The sequence below is a fragment of the Psammomys obesus genome, unplaced genomic scaffold, assembly GCF_907164565.1.
Source record: "Psammomys obesus unplaced genomic scaffold, mPsaObe1.curated_primary_1811, whole genome shotgun sequence".
Classification (NCBI taxonomy): domain Eukaryota; kingdom Metazoa; phylum Chordata; class Mammalia; order Rodentia; family Muridae; genus Psammomys; species Psammomys obesus.
Genome location: NW_026596040.1, coordinates 21,783,925 through 21,790,664, shown reverse-complemented (window position 1 = coordinate 21,790,664; position 6,740 = coordinate 21,783,925).

Here is a 6,740-nt window from a genome sequence, read left to right as displayed (position 1 = left end):
CCTTATTGTGAGGGCTCACAGGCTCTCAGAGCCGGCCCAGGGAGGGAAACATTAACGTTGGGATCAGGCTGGTCCAAGTGGTTTAGGCTGTGATAAGACCAGGGTTACTCTCTGTGTCTCAGGGAGATAATAGTCAAGCAATCTGAAGCAGGTGGTGGCGGCGCACACCTTCAATCCCAGCACTCAGGAGGCAGAGGCAGGAAGAGCTCTGTGAGTTCAAGGCCAGCCTGGTCTAAAGAGCAAGTTCAGGGCTACACAGAGACATCTGTTTCAACAATGAAACAAATGAAAATTAGTCGTGCCTTCTCACAGTGCTGTAGGAAGAACTGGGTGTTCTTAGTGATCATCAAAGCCAAGTGTAGAATAAGTACTGGGGGAAGGCGACTTAGTATCATGTTCATGCAAAACGGATGCTGTCCAGCAAGCTGATCCATCTTATGGACTAGGTCAAAGTCCTCCGACCCCTTTTTCTTTTTATTTCCCTACAGTTCTGTCTTGAAGCATTCATGAATACATGTATGCATTTGTTTGCTTATTTACCGCACACATAGGGGTATATGGTAGTATAGTGTGGCAGATGGTCTCTGATAGGTTCCTGGAAGGGCACCAGAGGTTCAGGTCATTCTTCACTGCAGACTGAGTTTCAAAGCCAGCGTGGGCTATGTAAGACCTTGTCTCAAAAGAACAACAACAAAACAATAGCTACTGTCAGCCTCCACTTTCTGGAGCCCTTTGTGAGCAACAGCTTCTGCCTCTAATTGTCTACACATGAACAAGTCACTCACGTTTACTCACTGTCTGTGGGCCTTGCTCTGAGTGCTTAGATTCTTGCAACCTTGGACACAAACACGGCAGTTGGAGGAGGCTGCCAGGTGAGTGAGCATCCCAGATGGAACAGCTCTGTGTGGAAGTTCTGAGTACTGGATGCCAGGCCCACCTCGCTGCAGGGTTCGCTCGAAATCTAAATTTAGACACCTCCTTCCTGCTGGACCCCCCCGCCCCCAGCTCTCTCTCACCTCAGCTTGGCCAGAGCCAGATCCACTGTCACCCCTCACCCCCACCGCCGAGCTGAGCTGTTTGCTGTTGCCTTCCTCAGGATCTTTGTCATTTCCTCCCTGATACCTCCTGACCACAGAGAACCACCCTTCCCCCACTCCCCGAGGTTTCCTTGCATGGGGAAGCCCAACCTGGAGGCAGCCCATGGGAAATGCAGCTGTGGGCCCCTCTGGACATTTGTCTCTCTCATTAGTAGGCATGAAGAGTGGTGAACTTCTTGGGATGGGTGCTGAGACAAGGTCTTATAGGTGCCTGGACTCAGTCTCTCTCTGGCTCTGTGGGCAGAGACAAGCCCTTTGTCTCAGGAGCTCAGTTTCCCGGCCTGTCAGAAGACAGGGAGTAATAAAGCTCTGGAGCTGGCCCTCAGGCTGGGGGTTGATCTGCAGATGATCTGCAGAGTTGCCCTGCCTGCCTCTCCTCTTGCACTCATAGGTGGACATAAAGGGACCATGGCTAGGAAAGGACTTGGGACCACAGAACTGGATAAGGGGCAGATGAAGAAGCTGGTTACATTTGGGTGGGGTGGCACACATCTTTAATCCCAGCACTTGGGAAGGAAAGGCAGGCAGATTTCTGAGTTCAAGGCCAGCCTGTTCTACAGAACAAGTTTCAGTACGTCCAGGACTATACAGAGAACCTCTGTCTTGTAAAACAAAAACAAAAAGAAGCTGGTTACTGCTGGCAGAATCCCCCTGTTCAAGCAGTCAGCTCTAGCTCCATGCCTCTTCCAGACTGGTGCCCAAGCCCTGTTGAAACTGGTCTCTGGGCTCAACAGGAGCCTAGATCAAACTTTAAAAACAAACATGTACCCATCTACTGTGTGTGTGTATTTGAATGCTTGAATATGTGCCTGTGGATGGGAGGACAGACAACTCTTGGAGTACTTTCTCTCTTACGATATGGGTGTTGGGAATTTAACTCAGGTTGTTGGGCTTAGAGGCAAGGGCCTTGATGTATTAAACTAGGACGCCTCACCCTTTTTTAGGTCTAGAGCCTCACAGCAATAGGTAAGGACTTTCTTTCTTCTCCTCCTCCTGCTCTTCCTTCTCTTCCTCCTCCTTCTCCTCCTCGTTTTTAGCAGCTGGCCTTAAACTTGCTGTGTAGCCACACCTTGAATTCATGACCTTCCTGTCTCAACTTCCCCAGAGCCAGGCTTACAGGTGTGTGTCATTACCCCCAATGCATGTTTCCAATCAAACGCAGGGTATCATGCATGGTTGGCCTATACTCTGCCAAAGGAGCTACATCCCCAACTTTTTATAAACTTTGAGGCTTTGAAGAGATGGCTCAGTGGTTAAGAACTATTCTTCCAGCAGGCATAGGTTTGATTCCCAGCACCCAGATGGCTACTCACAACCATCAATAATGCTAATTCCAAGGGGATTAAAAGCTCTCTTCTGGCCTCCACAGGTACTAGGCACACAAGTCCTACACAGGGGCTGGAGAGATGGCTCAGTGGTTAAGAGCACTGTCTGCTCTTCCAAAGGATCCAGTTTCAATTCCCAATACCCACATGGCAGCTCACAACTGTCTGTAATGCCAATCCCAAGGAATCTGATACCAGTGCACATAAAATAAAATTAAATAAATTGTATAAAAATTTTTATTAAAAAACCCCAGCCATACACAGACATACACATAAAACAAAACAAAACAAAAAACTCATACACAGAAAAGTAAGACAATCCTTTTGTTTGTTTGTTTGTTTGTTTGTTTGGTTTTGTTTTGTTTTCAAGACAGAATTTCTCTGTGTAGCCCTGGCTGTCCTGGAACTTGCTCTGTAGACCAGGCTGGCCTTAAATCCAGAGGCCGGCCTACCTCTGCCTCCTACAAGCTAGGATTAATGGCGTGTGCCACCATTTCCCCCACCTAAAACAGCCTTAAAAGAAACAAAAACAACTTTGCTTGGAGGCAGCCTTCCCTAACTTGCTTAGCCATGATGTGGTTCTGCAGCTAAGGCTGGCTTTGGACTTCCTCTCTTCCTGTGGAACCAGTTCTCATCAGGACATTTCTGGGCCTCATCTGAGCATCCCGCTGTGATCGAATCCTGTGTGGCCCCCAAATCCATATAGTGAACTCCTAACCCCAAGTTAATGGCCTTATGAGGTGTGGGCACCCGCAGCAGATGGGCAGGTCTTGAAAACTGAACCCTCACAACTGGAGTTAATAATAAAATAGACCCAAGGAACTCATTTGTCTTTTCCACCATTCGAGGGCACAACAGAGAGTCATCTGTGAACCAGGAAGTGGCTTGCCTCAGACTCAGAATCTGCCGGAGCCTTGCTCTTAGATTCCTCAGCCTCTAAAATTGAAAGACAGATTTATGTAGTTTACAAGCCCCTCCGTCCATGAGATTTGTTCTGGCAGCCCAGACAAACACCCCAAAGCCAAGACGGCCCCAAGAGACAGCAACGTGTGTGGCCTCCCGCAGCCTCCTAGACATCCAGCCTTACCCAGCTTGCTTCTTGTCCTCCCCCACAAAAGTGGTGAATGGGATGAGGAGCTTGGGGGCAGAAGAAACTTGTAGCTAAGCAGATGTTTCTTTGGGCACAGTGCATCGTTCACCTTGTGCCTAACCTAGGAAAGCCTTCCATTCTTATGTCTGTTTCCCCATCCTCATTGTGAAAGGCACAGGCCCTGTGACTCTCTGAGACTTCTGACTCTCTAAGCTCCGAGGAATGGGCCCCTGACTTCTGTCCTCTCAGGTCCCCGGACTCCAGACTTGAGCAAATGGAAGCCTATTTCACTGTTGGGGAATTCTATCAGGGCTTACCCGACCCCAGATGCTGTTCTGAGACAGGAGAAACCAAGGGAGGGAGACGGGCATGCCTGTTTCCCACAAAGACTCAGGGCAAGAGGCTCACTTGCAGACTTATGCACATGAATGGAGAGATGAAGAACTCCAGGGATGGCAGAGAAGCAGGGTCCCCCACGTGGAGAGGCACACCCACCCCATCTCCCACAGGCTGGGCCAGATGGTGCAGGCAGCTGAGGGGAGGCTCTTTGCTCCCACCTTCCCCCATTGGCTCTGTAAGGAACTGGATTTATTTCCACACGAGAGACATGTGGAGAAAAGCCTTCTTCACAAGCAGTCCTGGGGCTCAGGAAACGTTTTAATCCAGCAGAATCACAGCTGCAGCATTATGGAGCCCTTAGCAGGCTGCAGGTCTGTAGGCTCTCAGAGGCCCAGCATCCTGGAATGTTAGAAAAGTGAGTCACAGGATTTTAGGTTTTGAAATCATGCTCTCCAACACTGTAGCCATTCGGCACATGTGGCTTCAGAGCCTTTGGAATGTGACTAGCCCATGTGTTGTAAGTGTGGAACACACAGGATTCTGAAGAGTTTATATAAAGGAAGACTTTAAAAACAGCTCATTGAGTCTCCTGTGTGTGTGCGTGCATGCATGCTTTATTTCTCTTTTTCCCCTAATGCTTCTCAAATCCAGAATCCAGGAAAGATTTTTTGCTCATGGTATCTCATCTGGAGGTTTTTGTTTTGTTTTGTTTTGTTTTGATGTGTCTTTTTGAGACAAAATATCTCCCCCAAATGTCCTTTCAAAATGTTTGAAACCCTGGGTCCATAAATCCATCTGTGAGTGATATGTTTTCCAGATGGCTTATCCGCCTACTCACCTTCCACCGCAGTCTCAGACGGGTCACAGTGAACATCAGACCTTATGCTAGGTTTCCAAATCTTTCCTTCAGACTGACTCTTAGATACTCTATCCCTCTCATCCATCAGCTGAATAGGCTTCCTCCTCTCCAGGAAGGATGGAGAGTCCCACCTGTTCCAGGGGAAACTATTTTCCATGCTGCAGGGCATCCCTCAACATATCCCCAGTGGTATGATTCAGGGAGCCCCCCGCCCCCACTTGGACCTTCTGCTTTTGATGACCTTTTCTGCTTTTCTTTCCTCAGCAGAACTGGTCCTGGGAGGCTAGGAAGGGATTCGGGTACCTTCATTCATTGATTGTCTCGTTGTTTTTTTTTTTTTTTTTTTTTTTTTTCACCTTGGTAACCAGCTGGCCCTTTGGGATCTCTAGAACCTACTGGCCCCCCAGGAAAGCTTGTGAAGACAGGTGAAATTGAGTAAAAACAACAGTGACAAGGATAGCTATGCTACACAAGGTGCTATGCACTTTCCCAATATCTCGTTTAATTTTTTCTGTGACACTATGAAGGAAGCCATCTTCTCTGTTCTACCAAGAAACAACTGGAACCAAAGCAAATGACTACATGTGAGGGCTGACCCTGGATTCTAAAAGAGAATCATTTGGCCCCAAAGCTAAGCACTGGCTGGAGGGCAGTTTGCAGGGAAAGAGTTGAGAGCTGTGGGGAATGTGTACCTTGACTGTGGCTGCATATGCCTGAGTGCTCTGTGTGGACATCCCTGACCTGTCCCTCACTTTCCCCAACCTGGTCCCCAACTCTTACTCCACCTCACATCAACCCTGACAGGTGGACACATAGAGGGTCTTAGAATGGTAGGGATGCTCACTCACATTGAAGCAGGTAGGCTGAAACAAAGGGCCAACCATATTGCCAGTGCCAGAGCCAACTTCCCATCAGGATCCAAATTTTGAATTTCTCTCTTTCTCTTAAGTACCTTTTCAAGGACACAGGAATAGAGATAGAGTCTAGGCTTGACCCTGGGGGACTCTATGTTAGGCAGATGCCCCTCCTGCTCAGTGTCCCATTCACACAGACCAGGGAATCAGAAATCTGGCCCTCAAGGTCCTCCCTGGTGTACTGGATGGTTGTGTGTCAACTTGACACAATTCAGAGTCATCAGAGAGGAAGGAGCTTTGGCTGAAAAAAAAAAAATGCTTCCATGAGATCTAGCTGTAAAGAATTTTCTCAATTAGTGAGCAGTGGGAGAGGGCCCAGCCCATGGTGGGTGGTGCCATCCCTAGGCTGGTGAAACCATGTCTCAAAAAACCAAACCAAAAAAAAAAAAAAAGTCAAACAAAACAACAACAAAAAGCAAACAAAAATTTTAGGTTATATTATGAGTGTTTTGCATATATCTGTGTGGATTACTGGCTTGCCTAGTGTCCATGGAAACCCGAAGAGGGTGGGTGTAGGATTCATGGGTATTGGGAACTGAACTCCAGACCTCTGCAAGAGCAGCAAGTGCTTTTTAACAGCAGAGCTGTCTCGCCAGCCCTCTCCGTTTCTTTAAGGAGAGTTGGAGTAGTTCAGAAGTCAGAGACTCATCTGCCACTAGAGTCAAGGGGAATATGCAAATGAATGATATATGCTGGGACAGGGGCATGGCTTAGTGACAGAGAGCTTCTCTAGTATGTGTGAGGCCTGGTATTCCATCGCTAGCAGCCACTGTCCAGCAAAATGAGAAATGAGCTGAGGGCTGGAATGCTAACTCCTTTGGTAGGGTGCTTGACTAGCACACATAAAGCCTGGGGATTTGATTCCCCAGCAGGGCATAAAAACAGATGTGGTGGCGTAGGCCTATATTAGCACTTAAGAGGTAGAGGAAGGAGAATCAAAAGTTCACAGTTATTCTAGACCACACAGCTAGTTCAGCCTTGACTACATGAAGCCCTGCCTTAAGAAAGAAAGAAAGAAAGAAAGAAAGAAAGAAAGAAAGAAAGAAAGAAAGAAAGAAAGAAAGAAAGAAAGGAAGGAAGGAAGGAAGGAAGGAAGGAAGGAAGGAAGGAAGGAAG